The sequence below is a fragment of the Lynx rufus genome, unplaced genomic scaffold (genome assembly GCF_022079265.1).
Source record: "Lynx rufus isolate CCGP_SWC_20201006 ecotype Redwood Valley unplaced genomic scaffold, mLynRuf1.p SCAF_4, whole genome shotgun sequence".
NCBI lineage: Eukaryota > Metazoa > Chordata > Mammalia > Carnivora > Felidae > Lynx > Lynx rufus.
Genome location: NW_025814856.1, coordinates 70,847,355 through 70,866,322, shown reverse-complemented (window position 1 = coordinate 70,866,322; position 18,968 = coordinate 70,847,355).

The following is an 18,968-nucleotide window of genomic DNA, read 5'->3' as shown; positions in this document are numbered from 1 at the left end:
GTGTCTCAAAGGCTGAAAACATCCTGAAGGCAGCACCTTGACCTCACTGAAAGCAAAGGCCTAAGAGCAGAGGCTTTCCCACACTTCCGTCTCGAGCTGACTGGTGCTTTACGTTTTCCGTAAGATGGTGTGGTGTAGGCCCCTTGGAGCCGCTCAGGCTCCTAAGCGTGTGTTTGGTCCCCGAGGGGTGAGTTGTGTCTCTCCGGAACGAAGGAGATTATGGTGACCTTGAGTATCATTACCTTCCTGATTACCGTGATGATTCTGCCTAAGTCATCGCATGGATATTGATCCATGAGCTCGCCATGTGAGAGGTTTCCTTGGTAAAGTAGTGGCCGTGCGTGTCCTCGAAACTTGGTTGCGGTCCGAACACCTTTGATGCTTTGCAAGTCCTCAAGCGGCTCCACGGGTGTGCAGTCCCTGTTGCCATATAGGTGAGGAGGCAGAGTCTTTTGACCTGAAGCCCGTCCAAGTATCCAGGGAGATGTGCCAGGGCCTCTCCCTGAGGCACTGGGTTCCTAGCCGGCACCAGCCAGAATCCGGCAGGGAGGTTTTCTTGATGCCAGCGGGAAGTCCTGAGGAGGGAGGGGGAGCCGGGCACCGTCGTCGTCGTCGTCGTCGTTGTCGTCGGGGGAAGGAAGGGATCCCTCCCCTGCCTCACCATCCCCAGCAGTTGCCTAGGTGCTGGCCACGAGGGAGGGGACTGCCTATGCGTGTTTGTTTTCTCCTTGGTCTTATCCCACCTCGGGAGAGCGCTTAGCCTGTTCCAGGCACTGTTCTGAGCACTTGAGAGATCTATGCTGACGACACAGAGTACCTCGGCAAGGACTCTGGTCCCCCGTTCGTATTTCCAAGGGAAGATGTGAAAGAATGTGTTGCGGGGGTCACTGCTGTGAAGTGGGAGGCAGGAAGCCAGGCAGTCGGGCTCCACATGAGCGTGCTGCACCGCTGGCTTTCCCACTGCTGCCTGTCGAGAGGCAGGGAAAGCATTTGCACCTAGCGTGCGTGTCCTGCGAGCAGAGGTGGGCTTGGAGACGTGCGTGTGCCCTCAAACGGGGAATCCAGCAAAATAGGCTCTAGGGCCTGAGTCACGCTCTCTGCGGGGAACCCTACCATTTCACATCCAGCCTGAGACACTTTGGACAGTGACACGCGGGGCTCCTAGTGAGGGTGGCGGCACAGCGGGGGGCATGGGTCAGCTGGACCTTCCCAGGACCCCCGCCCCCCCCGCCGGTGCTGTGCTCCCCCTGAAACCCAGGCAGGGCTGGAAGGAGGAACAGGCTGTCGATGGCACCATCCCTTCCGCAGGGAGGCTTCTGGGGAGCTGGTGACTGAGGTGACCTTTGCCAGTTGCCCCTCTGAATTGCAGGAGATGCGGCCGAGAGCCCTCATTCCATGCGGTCCACACTCCCCGTCGCCCTGTGTGCCAGTTGCCAACGTCGCCGGCGATCAGGTGGTGAACGTGGTCCCCGAGTAGGGGAACCCCGAGGCCGTTTCTGCGTCCTCAAATGCTAACGTTCTCTGCTTGTGTCCTGCGCCCTGGCTGGCCCGAGACCCTGAGCACAGGGCCTGCAGGAAGGGTGAAGGGTGCCAAGCTGTCTCCTGGTAGGTAGCTGCGGTGAGGTCGTTCCCGGTGGCCCGCGCTCAGCTGCAGGGCACCTTGGAACCCAAAGGCACGACGTTTCCAATGGGACAAAGTGCGCTGCAAGGGGAACCTGGGGAGTCATCAGGCCCTAAGGGTAGGTAGGCAGGCGTGACCTTTATCCGTGGGCCTTTTGATCAGAGCGCCCTCTTTGCTAGATATCGTCAGGGCAGCCTCTTTGGAAGACAGAGGGCAGGTTGTGGACAGTTGTATAGCATCCTTCCTGGTGGTATGTGTTGTAAGGGCTCTGACCTTGCGGAAATGGGCGGGGATGGATGGAGTGGACTCCTGAATGGAACCTTCCCCGGGCGCCTGGGTGGTTCAGTGGGTTGAGCTTCCGACTCGGGCTCAGGTCACGCCCTCGCGGTTCCCGAGTTCCAGCCCTGCGCTGGGCTCTGTGCCCCCTGCTCAGGCCCTGGAGCCTGTTTTCAGATTCTGTGTGTGTCTGGCTCTCTGCTTCTCTGCCCCTCCCCCACTGGCGGTCACTGGCTTACCGGCTTGCTCTCTGGCTCCCGGTGTCTCCAGAGTGAAGAAACATGAACAGATAGGAAATAGAACGTTCCCCAGGGCAGGTGCTGGCCACGGGCACAGCCACTCATTCGCTGTAGTAATGAACTCGACGGTGTTCCTTTAGTGTTATCATTTGAGGTTCTTTGTTTCTTTCATTCATTCCGAGAGACAGAGAGAGAGTGGACGCATGCATGTGTGCCCGTGAGCAGGGATAGGGCACGCAGGGAGGGAGAGAGAGAGGAGGGCCAGCGGGCTCCGCATCGTTGGCGCCCATCTTGAGGTGGGGGCTCCTTGTGGAGGCTCAGCCTCACAAACTGTGAGATCGTGACGTGAGCCGAGATCCAGAGCCACATGCTTCTGTTTCTTTTTTAATGTTCACGTCTGAGAGAAAGCGAGAGAGACAGAGAGAGCACGAGCGAGGGAGGGGCAGGGAGAGAGAGAGGAAACCCAGAAGGGAATCAGGTTCCAGGCTCTGAGCTGTCAGCACGGAGCACTAGGCGCGACTCAGCTCAGGAAGCCTGAGAGCCTGACGTGACCCGAAGTCGGACCATTACCCAGCTGAGTCATCCAGGCGGCCCACAGAGTTTGCAGTGTGTCTTTTCAAAAGAGAAAACAGCTAGGTTTATATATACATCTATCTACTTGTGTGTCCCTGTGGATACCTATGGACATACACATACACGTCTGCATATACGTACACACTTTCGTGTATGTGTATATATATGTATGTGCATACACACACAGAAACACATACACACACACACACACACACACACACACACACACACACACACACGCACACACACACCATGTAAACTGAGCCAAACCGTCTTCTCAGTGGAGACGCAGAGCCAGGAGGGAGGCATCAGCACAATGTTCAAAATGAAAGGGAAACGTCATTCTCGTATCTATCAGTACGTGCCATGACAGGGAGACACACGTGAGGGTTCTGGTAGGAAAGGAAGCTGCTCCCACGGAGAATGCAGGCAAATGGTCCCTATGGAGCCAAGGGAACCCTAGTGCACTTGTGGTAGGAGACTGATAAAGGAGGCGGAAAACTGGTGACCTTTCTAATGCTCGCAGAGGGCATTTGCATTTGTATAGCATGCGAATCGTTGACGTTGCCCCTGGGGGGAGAAAGGTTTTGCATCTCCGTTCTCCTAGGTGTGTGGCTTAGTTTTGTCTTCCCTTGTGCACTTGCAAGAGTCCTGACAGGTCCTGAGGGTCCACAGTAAGTCCAAGTCGCCAGAGTCCAGAGTCCCTCGGTGGGGCTTGTGGGATGGTGTCCTTCCCATGACCATGAAGTCCACAGACCAGTGTTGTGCTTTTGCTGTCAGTCCTGTTTCTACCAGGTCCAGTCTGGGGGTGCCTCTTTGCAAGTCCTCAGGTGAGGACACGTGATGAAGGCTGCCCATTGGGACTGGCCTTCGATGATCCATATGTCCGTGACTCCCTGCTCTCCTTCCAGGGCTGCGTAGGTTCGTGCCCTTGATGCTCCTTTCGTCGAAAGCCTTGACTGCTTGGTCTCTCTACTCCTCCTCACCCTGGACGGTAGTCCTGTGGCTCCCCTTGAATCCTCAGACATACGTTTCCTTGCCCACCTCTGCACACTGGCCCTCCAGAGCAGGCTCTGGTACGCCTTGCACGTTCAGTCGATGCTTGCTGCACAATCGCATGGGTGATGGCCTCTCTCTCTCTCTCTCTCTCAGCAAAAGAAAGAAACGTTGAAAAGCAATTGAAACCCAAGAAAAGAAAAATGGCACGGAGGAGTTGGGATCTGAGGCACACTGTGAAGAAAACATGGGGGTTGGGAGGTAGTGGAGGTGGACAGGCGGTTCCACAGAGTCGAAGGACGTGCCACAGTCAGCGGTGGCAGGGTGGACTTGAGGGTGGGACCGCTGGTGGTGCAGTGCAGGTAGGGCCATGGGAAGGGCATGCAGAGCTGAAAAGCACCGGCCTTTCAAGGAGAAGGGAGGTGGAAGGAGTCTCGTGTGCCCAGTGTGTCTCCCTGTCCCTTAGGGCTGCCCTTGCGGTCACGGGTCACGAGCGAGGAGGGTGCACGGCTGTTGATGTCCACGGTTGGCGGGAATGTGAGGCAGAGTGACCAAGAAACACAGAGGCCTGGGATGCAAGAGGGATCACTGGGTTCACGTCCAGCCACCTCCCTGGGAAACCAGCTTTGCAAAAGGTTCCTGGGTCTCTGGAGGGGTGACAGGGAGGTGTCCACCTTGGGAGGAGACACCTGCCAGTCCCTGTCCCACTGGCCTGGTCTCTGGAGCCCTCTGCCTGGCTCCCGGCTGTCAGGCTGGCGGGCAGTGGGTCAGAGCATCTGGTGGGCACAGGGAGGTGCGGTGGTGCAGACCCTGGCGCCCAGGAGCTGTGTCCCCTGGCGGGGGGGGGTGGGGGTGGGGGGATGGGGCGGCTCGGATCCTGGGCCCAAGCAGGTGTGCGGGAGCGCGCGCACGAGTGCGCGCATGCGCGTGGGCCGGGGCCGGAGCCCGGCGAGGGACACAGCTGAGGCTGCAGCGGTGCTGTGAGTTGGCTCCCAGCCCGCCTGCCGCCCCAAGCCCCCAAGTGTCTGGGCCAGCCAGGGACTGACGCCCACCTCAGCCCCCGACCGGGGCCATGCTGCTGCCTGGCGCCTGCGACGGGGTAGCCACGGCATTGGCGGTAGGGGGAGCGGTAGTGCAGGCGGGAGCGCTCGTGGGAGCGCGGGCGGAGCCCCGCGTGGAGAAGACTGGGAGCCAGGAGCCTCCAGCCTCGGAGGGCGGCGGCCCTGCTGCTCCTGCTGCTCCTGGAGCCAGAGGCCAGGGCACGGGACGCGCTTCCCGGGCGCCTCGGTCTTTGGCCGCGCTGGTGGAGTGCCAGCACTGGCTGGGGCAGAGCGCGATGCGATGCCCCCACCCCGGCGCCCCCGAAAGACCATCTGGGAGAAGCCTAAAGGTGGAGCAGCTGAGACCCACAGCCTCCCTCCAGGACCTGCCTCAGTCGCGGTGCTTTCAAGGTAGGGACCCTCGCGACAAGGTCGCACGTGGCCTTCCCCCCTGTCCCTCTCTGTCTTCCACTTCCAAGAGCACCCCCCCCCGTCCCCCGGTGCTCCGGGCTTCTTCTTGGGCTCCTTTGCGGCTGTGGTCTGGAGGCCTCAGGAGTGGGCTTTCTGGGTTGGACCCCGGTTCCCTGGAGGAGGAGGGCCCCAGATCGAGTAAGGGGTTAGGCTCAGGCGGTGGGGAGTGGCTCAGGTCGAGAGGGGGGGCGCCCTGAGTGCCCATGGAGGTCTGACTGGGTTGGTGGTTGGTGGGTGGAGGTGGGAACGCACAAAGGAAGGAAGGAACGATGGAAGGAAGGAAAGCGTGGACCTGCGGTTGTGGGAAAGTGTCAAGGCAGGGCCAGGGAAGTCGCAGCCTTGAGCAGGAGGAATCATTCCTGCCTGTGAAAATGAAGTACAAGGGACGTGAGAGTCCAGAGAAACATTCCAGGGAGAGTCAGGGTGGTGGGCCTGAGTTGCTGGAGGCCAGCAGGGGACGGTGTTGAAGGGATGGAGAGTGGAAGCAGCAGGTGAACACAGGCCTCCTGCCTCCCCCCTGCACACCTGCTCTCCTGCCCTGCCCAGCCCCGCCGCGCCCCGCCCCGCCCCGCCCCTGGTGGCAGAGTTGCACCCTCTGATGGGGAGGGGGAGATCTCACCCCGCTTGTGGCGAAAGGGGGTCCTCTATCGTGGGAGTCAATGGGACTAGGGGGTAGGAGTCTGGATTAGGGCAAGTGCAAGTCCCCGTTGAGCTCTTCATTTCTGAAGGCACTGTGCATTCCATCAATGAACTCGGAGCCAGGGAGCCAGGAATAAGTGGCGCTTCTGTGTTTTAGAGGGTGGTGCAGACTCTTTCCTACTTGGAGATGTGTGCTGAAGAGAACTGGGTGTTGTGGATGGAGTCCAAAGTCTTCTCTTTGGGACATGTTGGGTGGGAACGTCTTCTTCGCACTGTGGCGAGGAAGGTGGATGGAAAAGCTCCTCGTCAAAGGCAGACTTGTGGGTTATGTTCTTCCTATCCGTGGGGCGTGGTGCTTCCCGTTTCCGTGGAGCGCCTCCTGTCTTGCATTCGTTCCGTGTTTCAAGAGTTTCAGTCCTGGGCAATCACATCTCCTCCGGGACTCACCAGGCAGCACGAGGGAGAAGTGACTCGGAGCCCAGCGGGTCCCTAGAAACCAGTGCGTGTGTACTGGAGCAGGCAGTGCTCGTCTCTCAGCCTCCTTTGGAAATGAGGTCTTGGGCAAACGGTCTTTCATTGCATGGGTTGTACCTCTCCCCGGTTGTTGGGGGGAGCGTGTGCGCGTGAGTGTGGTGCTGCGGCCCGTGTGGAGTCCGGACCGCGTCAGGGACCCAGTTCTTTGCAAGGAATGCGTTCTGTTGCACGGGAATATCTCATTTCAGTAGAGAGTTCCAATCGTGTCTCAAAGGCTGAAAACATCCTGAAGGCAGCACCTTGACCTCACTGAAAGCAAAGGCCTAAGAGCAGAGGCTTTCCCACACTTCCGTCTCGAGCTGACTGGTGCTTTACGTTTTCCGTAAGATGGTGTGGTGTAGGCCCCTTGGAGCCGCTCAGGCTCCTAAGCGTGTGTTTGGTCCCCGAGGGGTGAGTTGTGTCTCTCCGGAACGAAGGAGATTATGGTGACCTTGAGTATCATTACCTTCCTGATTACCGTGATGATTCTGCCTAAGTCATCGCATGGATATTGATCCATGAGCTCGCCATGTGAGAGGTTTCCTTGGTAAAGTAGTGGCCGTGCGTGTCCTCGAAACTTGGTTGCGGTCCGAACACCTTTGATGCTTTGCAAGTCCTCAAGCGGCTCCACGGGTGTGCAGTCCCTGTTGCCATATAGGTGAGGAGGCAGAGTCTTTTGACCTGAAGCCCGTCCAAGTATCCAGGGAGATGTGCCAGGGCCTCTCCCTGAGGCACTGGGTTCCTAGCCGGCACCAGCCAGAATCCGGCAGGGAGGTTTTCTTGATGCCAGCGGGAAGTCCTGAGGAGGGAGGGGGAGCCGGGCACCGTCGTCGTCGTCGTCGTCGTTGTCGTCGGGGGAAGGAAGGGATCCCTCCCCTGCCTCACCATCCCCAGCAGTTGCCTAGGTGCTGGCCACGAGGGAGGGGACTGCCTATGCGTGTTTGTTTTCTCCTTGGTCTTATCCCACCTCGGCAGAGCGCTTAGCCTGTTCCAGGCACTGTTCTGAGCACTTGAGAGATCTATGCTGACGACACAGAGTACCTCGGCAAGGACTCTGGTCCCCCGTTCGTATTTCCAAGGGAAGATGTGAAAGAATGTGTTGCGGGGGTCACTGCTGTGAAGTGGGAGGCAGGAAGCCAGGCAGTCGGGCTCCACATGAGCGTGCTGCACCGCTGGCTTTCCCACTGCTGCCTGTCGAGAGGCAGGGAAAGCATTTGCACCTAGCGTGCGTGTCCTGCGAGCAGAGGTGGGCTTGGAGACGTGCGTGTGCCCTCAAACGGGGAATCCAGCAAAATAGGCTCTAGGGCCTGAGTCACGCTCTCTGCGGGGAACCCTACCATTTCACATCCAGCCTGAGACACTTTGGACAGTGACACGCGGGGCTCCTAGTGAGGGTGGCGGCACAGCGGGGGGCATGGGTCAGCTGGACCTTCCCAGGACCCCCGCCCCCCCCGCCGGTGCTGTGCTCCCCCTGAAACCCAGGCAGGGCTGGAAGGAGGAACAGGCTGTCGATGGCACCATCCCTTCCGCAGGGAGGCTTCTGGGGAGCTGGTGACTGAGGTGACCTTTGCCAGTTGCCCCTCTGAATTGCAGGAGATGCGGCCGAGAGCCCTCATTCCATGCGGTCCACACTCCCCGTCGCCCTGTGTGCCAGTTGCCAACGTCGCCGGCGATCAGGTGGTGAACGTGGTCCCCGAGTAGGGGAACCCCGAGGCCGTTTCTGCGTCCTCAAATGCTAACGTTCTCTGCTTGTGTCCTGCGCCCTGGCTGGCCCGAGACCCTGAGCACAGGGCCTGCAGGAAGGGTGAAGGGTGCCAAGCTGTCTCCTGGTAGGTAGCTGCGGTGAGGTCGTTCCCGGTGGCCCGCGCTCAGCTGCAGGGCACCTTGGAACCCAAAGGCACGACGTTTCCAATGGGACAAAGTGCGCTGCAAGGGGAACCTGGGGAGTCATCAGGCCCTAAGGGTGGGTAGGCAGGCGTGACCTTTATCCGTGGGCCTTTTGATCAGAGCGCCCTCTTTGCTAGATATCGTCAGGGCAGCCTCTTTGGAAGACAGAGGGCAGGTTGTGGACAGTTGTATAGCATCCTTCCTGGTGGTATGTGTTGTAAGGGCTCTGACCTTGCGGAAATGGGCGGGGATGGATGGAGTGGACTCCTGAATGGAACCTTCCCCGGGCGCCTGGGTGGTTCAGTGGGTTGAGCTTCCGACTCGGGCTCAGGTCACGCCCTCGCGGTTCCCGAGTTCCAGCCCTGCGCTGGGCTCTGTGCCCCCTGCTCAGGCCCTGGAGCCTGTTTTCAGATTCTGTGTGTGTCTGGCTCTCTGCTTCTCTGCCCCTCCCCCACTGGCGGTCACTGGCTTACCGGCTTGCTCTCTGGCTCCCGGTGTCTCCAGAGTGAAGAAACATGAACAGATAGGAAATAGAACGTTCCCCAGGGCAGGTGCTGGCCACGGGCACAGCCACTCATTCGCTGTAGTAATGAACTCGACGGTGTTCCTTTAGTGTTATCATTTGAGGTTCTTTGTTTCTTTCATTCATTCCGAGAGACAGAGAGAGAGTGGACGCATGCATGTGTGCCCGTGAGCAGGGATAGGGCACGCAGGGAGGGAGAGAGAGTGGAGGGCCAGCGGGCTCCGCATCGTTGGCGCCCATCTTGAGGTGGGGGCTCCTTGTGGAGGCTCAGCCTCACAAACTGTGAGATCGTGACGTGAGCCGAGATCCAGAGCCACATGCTTCTGTTTCTTTTTTAATGTTCACGTCTGAGAGAAAGCGAGAGAGACAGAGAGAGCACGAGCGAGGGAGGGGCAGGGAGAGAGAGAGGAAACCCAGAAGGGAATCAGGTTCCAGGCTCTGAGCTGTCAGCACGGAGCACTAGGCGCGACTCAGCTCAGGAAGCCTGAGAGCCTGACGTGACCCGAAGTCGGACCATTACCCAGCTGAGTCATCCAGGCGGCCCACAGAGTTTGCAGTGTGTCTTTTCAAAAGAGAAAACAGCTAGGTTTATATATACATCTATCTACTTGTGTGTCCCTGTGGATACCTATGGACATACACATACACGTCTGCATATACGTACACACTTTCGTGTATGTGTATATATATGTATGTGCATACACACACAGAAACACATACACACACACACACACACACACACACACACACACACACACACGCACACACACACCATGTAAACTGAGCCAAACCGTCTTCTCAGTGGAGACGCAGAGCCAGGAGGGAGGCATCAGCACAATGTTCAAAATGAAAGGGAAACGTCATTCTCGTATCTATCAGTACGTGCCATGACAGGGAGACACACGTGAGGGTTCTGGTAGGAAAGGAAGCTGCTCCCACGGAGAATGCAGGCAAATGGTCCCTATGGAGCCAAGGGAACCCTAGTGCACTTGTGGTAGGAGACTGATAAAGGAGGCGGAAAACTGGTGACCTTTCTAATGCTCGCAGAGGGCATTTGCATTTGTATAGCATGCGAATCGTTGACGTTGCCCCTGGGGGGAGAAAGGTTTTGCATCTCCGTTCTCCTAGGTGTGTGGCTTAGTTTTGTCTTCCCTTGTGCACTTGCAAGAGTCCTGACAGGTCCTGAGGGTCCACAGTAAGTCCAAGTCGCCAGAGTCCAGAGTCCCTCGGTGGGGCTTGTGGGATGGTGTCCTTCCCATGAGCATGAAGTCCACAGACCAGTGTTGTGCTTTTGCTGTCAGTCCTGTTTCTACCAGGTCCAGTCTGGGGGTGCCTCTTTGCAAGTCCTCAGGTGAGGACACGTGATGAAGGCTGCCCATTGGGACTGGCCTTCGATGATCCATATGTCCGTGACTCCCTGCTCTCCTTCCAGGGCTGCGTAGGTTCGTGCCCTTGATGCTCCTTTCGTCGAAAGCCTTGACTGCTTGGTCTCTCTACTCCTCCTCACCCTGGACGGTAGTCCTGTGGCTCCCCTTGAATCCTCAGACATACGTTTCCTTGCCCACCTCTGCACACTGGCCCTCCAGAGCAGGCTCTGGTACGCCTTGCACGTTCAGTCGATGCTTGCTGCACAATCGCATGGGTGATGGCCTCTCTCTCTCTCTCTCTCTCTCAGCAAAAGAAAGAAACGTTGAAAAGCAATTGAAACCCAAGAAAAGAAAAATGGCACGGAGGAGTTGGGATCTGAGGCACACTGTGAAGAAAACATGGGGGTTGGGAGGTAGTGGAGGTGGACAGGCGGTTCCACAGAGTCGAAGGACGTGCCACAGTCAGCGGTGGCAGGGTGGACTTGAGGGTGGGACCGCTGGTGGTGCAGTGCAGGTAGGGCCATGGGAAGGGCATGCAGAGCTGAAAAGCACCGGCCTTTCAAGGAGAAGGGAGGTGGAAGGAGTCTCGTGTGCCCAGTGTGTCTCCCTGTCCCTTAGGGCTGCCCTTGCGGTCACGGGTCACGAGCGAGGAGGGTGCACGGCTGTTGATGTCCACGGTTGGCGGGAATGTGAGGCAGAGTGACCAAGAAACACAGAGGCCTGGGATGCAAGAGGGATCACTGGGTTCACGTCCAGCCACCTCCCTGGGAAACCAGCTTTGCAAAAGGTTCCTGGGTCTCTGGAGGGGTGACAGGGAGGTGTCCACCTTGGGAGGAGACACCTGCCAGTCCCTGTCCCACTGGCCTGGTCTCTGGAGCCCTCTGCCTGGCTCCCGGCTGTCAGGCTGGCGGGCAGTGGGTCAGAGCATCTGGTGGGCACAGGGAGGTGCGGTGGTGCAGACCCTGGCGCCCAGGAGCTGTGTCCCCTGGCGGGGGGGGTGGGGGTGGGGGGATGGGGCGGCTCGGATCCTGGGCCCAAGCAGGTGTGCGGGAGCGCGCGCACGAGTGCGCGCATGCGCGTGGGCCGGGGCCGGAGCCCGGCGAGGGACACAGCTGAGGCTGCAGCGGTGCTGTGAGTTGGCTCCCAGCCCGCCTGCCGCCCCAAGCCCCCAAGTGTCTGGGCCAGCCAGGGACTGACGCCCACCTCAGCCCCCGACCGGGGCCATGCTGCTGCCTGGCGCCTGCGACGGGGTAGCCAAGGCATTGGCGGTAGGGGGAGCGGTAGTGCAGGCGGGAGCGCTCGTGGGAGCGCGGGCGGAGCCCCGCGTGGAGAAGACTGGGAGCCAGGAGCCTCCAGCCTCGGAGGGCGGCGGCCCTGCTGCTCCTGCTGCTCCTGGAGCCAGAGGCCAGGGCACGGGACGCGCTTCCCGGGCGCCTCGGTCTTTGGCCGCGCTGGTGGAGTGCCAGCACTGGCTGGGGCAGAGCGCGATGCGATGCCCCCACCCCGGCGCCCCCGAAAGACCATCTGGGAGAAGCCTAAAGGTGGAGCAGCTGAGACCCACAGCCTCCCTCCAGGACCTGCCTCAGTCGCGGTGCTTTCAAGGTAGGGACCCTCGCGACAAGGTCGCACGTGGCCTTCCCCCCTGTCCCTCTCTGTCTTCCACTTCCAAGAGCACCCCCCCCCGTCCCCCGGTGCTCCGGGCTTCTTCTTGGGCTCCTTTGCGGCTGTGGTCTGGAGGCCTCAGGAGTGGGCTTTCTGGGTTGGACCCCGGTTCCCTGGAGGAGGAGGGCCCCAGATCGAGTAAGGGGTTAGGCTCAGGCGGTGGGGAGTGGCTCAGGTCGAGAGGGGGGGCGCCCTGAGTGCCCATGGAGGTCTGACTGGGTTGGTGGTTGGTGGGTGGAGGTGGGAACGCACAAAGGAAGGAAGGAACGATGGAAGGAAGGAAAGCGTGGACCTGCGGTTGTGGGAAAGTGTCAAGGCAGGGCCAGGGAAGTCGCAGCCTTGAGCAGGAGGAATCATTCCTGCCTGTGAAAATGAAGTACAAGGGACGTGAGAGTCCAGAGAAACATTCCAGGGAGAGTCAGGGTGGTGGGCCTGAGTTGCTGGAGGCCAGCAGGGGACGGTGTTGAAGGGATGGAGAGTGGAAGCAGCAGGTGAACACAGGCCTCCTGCCTCCCCCCTCCACACCTGCTCTCCTGCCCTGCCCAGCCCCGCCGCGCCCCGCCCCGCCCCGCCCCTGGTGGCAGAGTTGCACCCTCTGATGGGGAGGGGGAGATCTCACCCCGCTTGTGGCGAAAGGGGGTCCTCTATCGTGGGAGTCAATGGGACTAGGGGGTAGGAGTCTGGATTAGGGCAAGTGCAAGTCCCCGTTGAGCTCTTCATTTCTGAAGGCACTGTGCATTCCATCAATGAACTCGGAGCCAGGGAGCCAGGAATAAGTGGCGCTTCTGTGTTTTAGAGGGTGGTGCAGACTCTTTCCTACTTGGAGATGTGTGCTGAAGAGAACTGGGTGTTGTGGATGGAGTCCAAAGTCTTCTCTTTGGGACATGTTGGGTGGGAACGTCTTCTTCGCACTCTGGCGAGGAAGGTGGATGGAAAAGCTCCTCGTCAAAGGGAGACTTGTGGGTTATGTTCTTCCTATCCGTGGGGCGTGGTGCTTCCCGTTTCCGTGGAGCGCCTCCTGTCTTGCATTCGTTCCGTGTTTCAAGAGTTTCAGTCCTGGGCAATCACATCTCCTCCGGGACTCACCAGGCAGCACGAGGGAGAAGTGACTCGGAGCCCAGCGGGTCCCTAGAAACCAGTGCGTGTGTACTGGAGCAGGCAGTGCTCGTCTCTCGGCCTCCTTTGGAAATGAGGTCTTGGGCAAACGGTCTTTCATTGCATGGGTTGTACCTCTCCCCGGTTGTTGGGGGGAGCGTGTGCGCGTGAGTGTGGTGCTGCGGCCCGTGTGGAGTCCGGACCGCGTCAGGGACCCAGTTCTTTGCAAGGAATGCGTTCTGTTGCACGGGAATATCTCATTTCAGTAGAGAGTTCCAATCGTGTCTCAAAGGCTGAAAACATCCTGAAGGCAGCACCTTGACCTCACTGAAAGCAAAGGCCTAAGAGCAGAGGCTTTCCCACACTTCCGTCTCGAGCTGACTGGTGCTTTACGTTTTCCGTAAGATGGTGTGGTGTAGGCCCCTTGGAGCCGCTCAGGCTCCTAAGCGTGTGTTTGGTCCCCGAGGGGTGAGTTGTGTCTCTCCGGAACGAAGGAGATTATGGTGACCTTGAGTATCATTACCTTCCTGATTACCGTGATGATTCTGCCTAAGTCATCGCATGGATATTGATCCATGAGCTCGCCATGTGAGAGGTTTCCTTGGTAAAGTAGTGGCCGTGCGTGTCCTCGAAACTTGGTTGCGGTCCGAACACCTTTGATGCTTTGCAAGTCCTCAAGCGGCTCCACGGGTGTGCAGTCCCTGTTGCCATATAGGTGAGGAGGCAGAGTCTTTTGACCTGAAGCCCGTCCAAGTATCCAGGGAGATGTGCCAGGGCCTCTCCCTGAGGCACTGGGTTCCTAGCCGGCACCAGCCAGAATCCGGCAGGGAGGTTTTCTTGATGCCAGCGGGAAGTCCTGAGGAGGGAGGGGGAGCCGGGCACCGTCGTCGTCGTCGTCGTCGTTGTCGTCGGGGGAAGGAAGGGATCCCTCCCCTGCCTCACCATCCCCAGCAGTTGCCTAGGTGCTGGCCACGAGGGAGGGGACTGCCTATGCGTGTTTGTTTTCTCCTTGGTCTTATCCCACCTCGGGAGAGCGCTTAGCCTGTTCCAGGCACTGTTCTGAGCACTTGAGAGATCTATGCTGACGACACAGAGTACCTCGGCAAGGACTCTGGTCCCCCGTTCGTATTTCCAAGGGAAGATGTGAAAGAGTGTGTTGCGGGGGTCACTGCTGTGAAGCGGGAGGACTCGAGGCAGGAAGCCAGGCAGTCGGGCTCCACATGAGCGTGCTGCACCGCTGGCTTTCCCACTGCTGCCTGTCGAGAGGCAGGGAAAGCATTTGCACCTAGCGTGCGTGTCCTGCGAGCAGAGGTGGGCTTGGAGACGTGCGTGTGCCCTCAAACGGGGAATCCAGCAAAATAGGCTCTAGGGCCTGAGTCACGCTCTCTGCGGGGAACCCTACCATTTCACATCCAGCCTGAGACACTTTGGACAGTGACACGCGGGGCTCCTAGTGAGGGTGGCGGCACAGCGGGGGGCATGGGTCAGCTGGACCTTCCCAGGACCCCCGCCCCCCCCGCCGGTGCTGTGCTCCCCCTGAAACCCAGGCAGGGCTGGAAGGAGGAACAGGCTGTCGATGGCACCATCCCTTCCGCAGGGAGGCTTCTGGGGAGCTGGTGACTGAGGTGACCTTTGCCAGTTGCCCCTCTGAATTGCAGGAGATGCGGCCGAGAGCCCTCATTCCATGCGGTCCACACTCCCCGTCGCCCTGTGTGCCAGTTGCCAACGTCGCCGGCGATCAGGTGGTGAACGTGGTCCCCGAGTAGGGGAACCCCGAGGCCGTTTCTGCGTCCTCAAATGCTAACGTTCTCTGCTTGTGTCCTGCGCCCTGGCTGGCCCGAGACCCTGAGCACAGGGCCTGCAGGAAGGGTGAAGGGTGCCAAGCTGTCTCCTGGTAGGTAGCTGCGGTGAGGTCGTTCCCGGTGGCCCGCGCTCAGCTGCAGGGCACCTTGGAACCCAAAGGCACGACGTTTCCAATGGGACAAAGTGCGCTGCAAGGGGAACCTGGGGAGTCATCAGGCCCTAAGGGTGGGTAGGCAGGCGTGACCTTTATCCGTGGGCCTTTTGATCAGAGCGCCCTCTTTGCTAGATATCGTCAGGGCAGCCTCTTTGGAAGACAGAGGGCAGGTTGTGGACAGTTGTATAGCATCCTTCCTGGTGGTATGTGTTGTAAGGGCTCTGACCTTGCGGAAATGGGCGGGGATGGATGGAGTGGACTCCTGAATGGAACCTTCCCCGGGCGCCTGGGTGGTTCAGTGGGTTGAGCTTCCGACTCGGGCTCAGGTCACGCCCTCGCGGTTCCCGAGTTCCAGCCCTGCGCTGGGCTCTGTGCCCCCTGCTCAGGCCCTGGAGCCTGTTTTCAGATTCTGTGTGTGTCTGGCTCTCTGCTTCTCTGCCCCTCCCCCACTGGCGGTCACTGGCTTACCGGCTTGCTCTCTGGCTCCCGGTGTCTCCAGAGTGAAGAAACATGAACAGATAGGAAATAGAACGTTCCCCAGGGCAGGTGCTGGCCACGGGCACAGCCACTCATTCGCTGTAGTAATGAACTCGACGGTGTTCCTTTAGTGTTATCATTTGAGGTTCTTTGTTTCTTTCATTCATTCCGAGAGACAGAGAGAGAGTGGACGCATGCATGTGTGCCCGTGAGCAGGGATAGGGCACGCAGGGAGGGAGAGAGAGTGGAGGGCCAGCGGGCTCCGCATCGTTGGCGCCCATCTTGAGGTGGGGGCTCCTTGTGGAGGCTCAGCCTCACAAACTGTGAGATCGTGACGTGAGCCGAGATCCAGAGCCACATGCTTCTGTTTCTTTTTTAATGTTCACGTCTGAGAGAAAGCGAGAGAGACAGAGAGAGCACGAGCGAGGGAGGGGCAGGGAGAGAGAGAGGAAACCCAGAAGGGAATCAGGTTCCAGGCTCTGAGCTGTCAGCACGGAGCACTAGGCGCGACTCAGCTCAGGAAGCCTGAGAGCCTGACGTGACCCGAAGTCGGACCATTACCCAGCTGAGTCATCCAGGCGGCCCACAGAGTTTGCAGTGTGTCTTTTCAAAAGAGAAAACAGCTAGGTTTATATATACATCTATCTACTTGTGTGTCCCTGTGGATACCTATGGACATACACATACACGTCTGCATATACGTACACACTTTCGTGTATGTGTATATATATGTATGTGCATACACACACAGAAACACATACACACACACACACACACACACACACACACACACACACACGCACACACACACCATGTAAACTGAGCCAAACCGTCTTCTCAGTGGAGACGCAGAGCCAGGAGGGAGGCATCAGCACAATGTTCAAAATGAAAGGGAAACGTCATTCTCGTATCTATCAGTACGTGCCATGACAGGGAGACACACGTGAGGGTTCTGGTAGGAAAGGAAGCTGCTCCCACGGAGAATGCAGGCAAATGGTCCCTATGGAGCCAAGGGAACCCTAGTGCACTTGTGGTAGGAGACTGATAAAGGAGGCGGAAAACTGGTGACCTTTCTAATGCTCGCAGAGGGCATTTGCATTTGTATAGCATGCGAATCGTTGACGTTGCCCCTGGGGGGAGAAAGGTTTTGCATCTCCGTTCTCCTAGGTGTGTGGCTTAGTTTTGTCTTCCCTTGTGCACTTGCAAGAGTCCTGACAGGTCCTGAGGGTCCACAGTAAGTCCAAGTCGCCAGAGTCCAGAGTCCCTCGGTGGGGCTTGTGGGATGGTGTCCTTCCCATGACCATGAAGTCCACAGACCAGTGTTGTGCTTTTGCTGTCAGTCCTGTTTCTACCAGGTCCAGTCTGGGGGTGCCTCTTTGCAAGTCCTCAGGTGAGGACACGTGATGAAGGCTGCCCATTGGGACTGGCCTTCGATGATCCATATGTCCGTGACTCCCTGCTCTCCTTCCAGGGCTGCGTAGGTTCGTGCCCTTGATGCTCCTTTCGTCGAAAGCCTTGACTGCTTGGTCTCTCTACTCCTCCTCACCCTGGACGGTAGTCCTGTGGCTCCCCTTGAATCCTCAGACATACGTTTCCTTGCCCACCTCTGCACACTGGCCCTCCAGAGCAGGCTCTGGTACGCCTTGCACGTTCAGTCGATGCTTGCTGCACAATCGCATGGGTGATGGCCTCTCTCTCTCTCTCTCTCTCTCAGCAAAAGAAAGAAACGTTGAAAAGCAATTGAAACCCAAGAAAAGAAAAATGGCACGGAGGAGTTGGGATCTGAGGCACACTGTGAAGAAAACATGGGGGTTGGGAGGTAGTGGAGGTGGACAGGCGGTTCCACAGAGTCGAAGGACGTGCCACAGTCAGCGGTGGCAGGGTGGACTTGAGGGTGGGACCGCTGGTGGTGCAGTGCAGGTAGGGCCATGGGAAGGGCATGCAGAGCTGAAAAGCACCGGCCTTTCAAGGAGAAGGGAGGTGGAAGGAGTCTCGTGTGCCCAGTGTGTCTCCCTGTCCCTTAGGGCTGCCCTTGCGGTCACGGGTCACGAGCGAGGAGGGTGCACGGCTGTTGATGTCCACGGTTGGCGGGAATGTGAGGCAGAGTGACCAAGAAACACAGAGGCCTGGGATGCAAGAGGGATCACTGGGTTCACGTCCAGCCACCTCCCTGGGAAACCAGCTTTGCAAAAGGTTCCTGGGTCTCTGGAGGGGTGACAGGGAGGTGTCCACCTTGGGAGGAGACACCTGCCAGTCCCTGTCCCACTGGCCTGGTCTCTGGAGCCCTCTGCCTGGCTCCCGGCTGTCAGGCTGGCGGGCAGTGGGTCAGAGCATCTGGTGGGCACAGGGAGGTGCGGTGGTGCAGACCCTGGCGCCCAGGAGCTGTGTCCCCTGGCGGGGGGGGTGGGGGTGGGGGGATGGGGCGGCTCGGATCCTGGGCCCAAGCAGGTGTGCGGGAGCGCGCGCACGAGTGCGCGCATGCGCGTGGGCCGGGGCCGGAGCCCGGCGAGGGACACAGCTGAGGCTGCAGCGGTGCTGTGAGTTGGCTCCCAGCCCGCCTGCCGCCCCAAGCCCCCAAGTGTCTGGGCCAGCCAGGGACTGACGCCCACCTCAGCCCCCGACCGGGGCCATGCTGCTGCCTGGCGCCTGCGACTGGGTAGCCAAGGCATTGGCGGTAGGGGGAGCGGTAGTGCAGGCGGGAGCGCTCGTGGGAGCGCGGGCGGAGCCCCGCGTGGAGAAGACTGGGAGCCAGGAGCCTCCAGCCTCGGAGGGCGGCGGCCCTGCTGCTCCTGCTGCTCCTGGAGCCAGAGGCCAGGGCACGGGACGCGCTTCCCGGGCGCCTCGGTCTTTGGCCGCGCTGGTGGAGTGCCAGCACTGGCTGGGGCAGAGCGCGATGCGATGCCCCCACCCCGGCGCCCCCGAAAGACCATCTGGGAGAAGCCTAAAGGTGGAGCAGCTGAGACCCACAGCCTCCCTCCAGGACCTGCCTCAGTCGCGGTGCTGTCAAGGTAGGGACCCTCGCGACAAGGTCGCACGTGGCCTTCCCCCCTGTCCCTCTCTGTCTTCCACTTCCAAGAGCACCCCCCCCGCCCCCCGGTGCTCCGGGCTTCTTCTTGGGCTCCTTTGCGGCTGTGGTCTGGAGGCCTCAGGAGTGGGCTTTCTGGGTTGGACCCCGGTTCCCTGGAGGAGGAGGGCCCCAGATCGAGTAAGGGGTTAGGCTCAGGCGGTGGGGAGTGGCTCAGGTCGAGAGGGGGGGCGCCCTGAGTGCCCATGGAGGTCTGACTGGGTTGGTGGTTGGTGGGTGGAGGTGGGAACGCACAAAGGAACGAAGGAACGATGGAAGGAAGGAAAGCGTGGACCTGCGGTTGTGGGAAAGTGTCAAGGCAGGGCCAGGGAAGTCGCAGCCTTGAGCAGGAGGAATCATTCCTGCCTGTGAAAATGAAGTACAAGGGACGTGAGAGTCCAGAGAAACATTCCAGGGAGAGTCAGGGTGGTGGGCCTGAGTTGCTGGAGGCCAGCAGGGGACGGTGTTGAAGGGATGGAGAGTGGAAGCAGCAGGTGAACACAGGCCTCCTGCCTCCCCCCTCCACACCTGCTCTCCTGCCCTGCCCAGCCCCGCCGCGCCCCGCCCC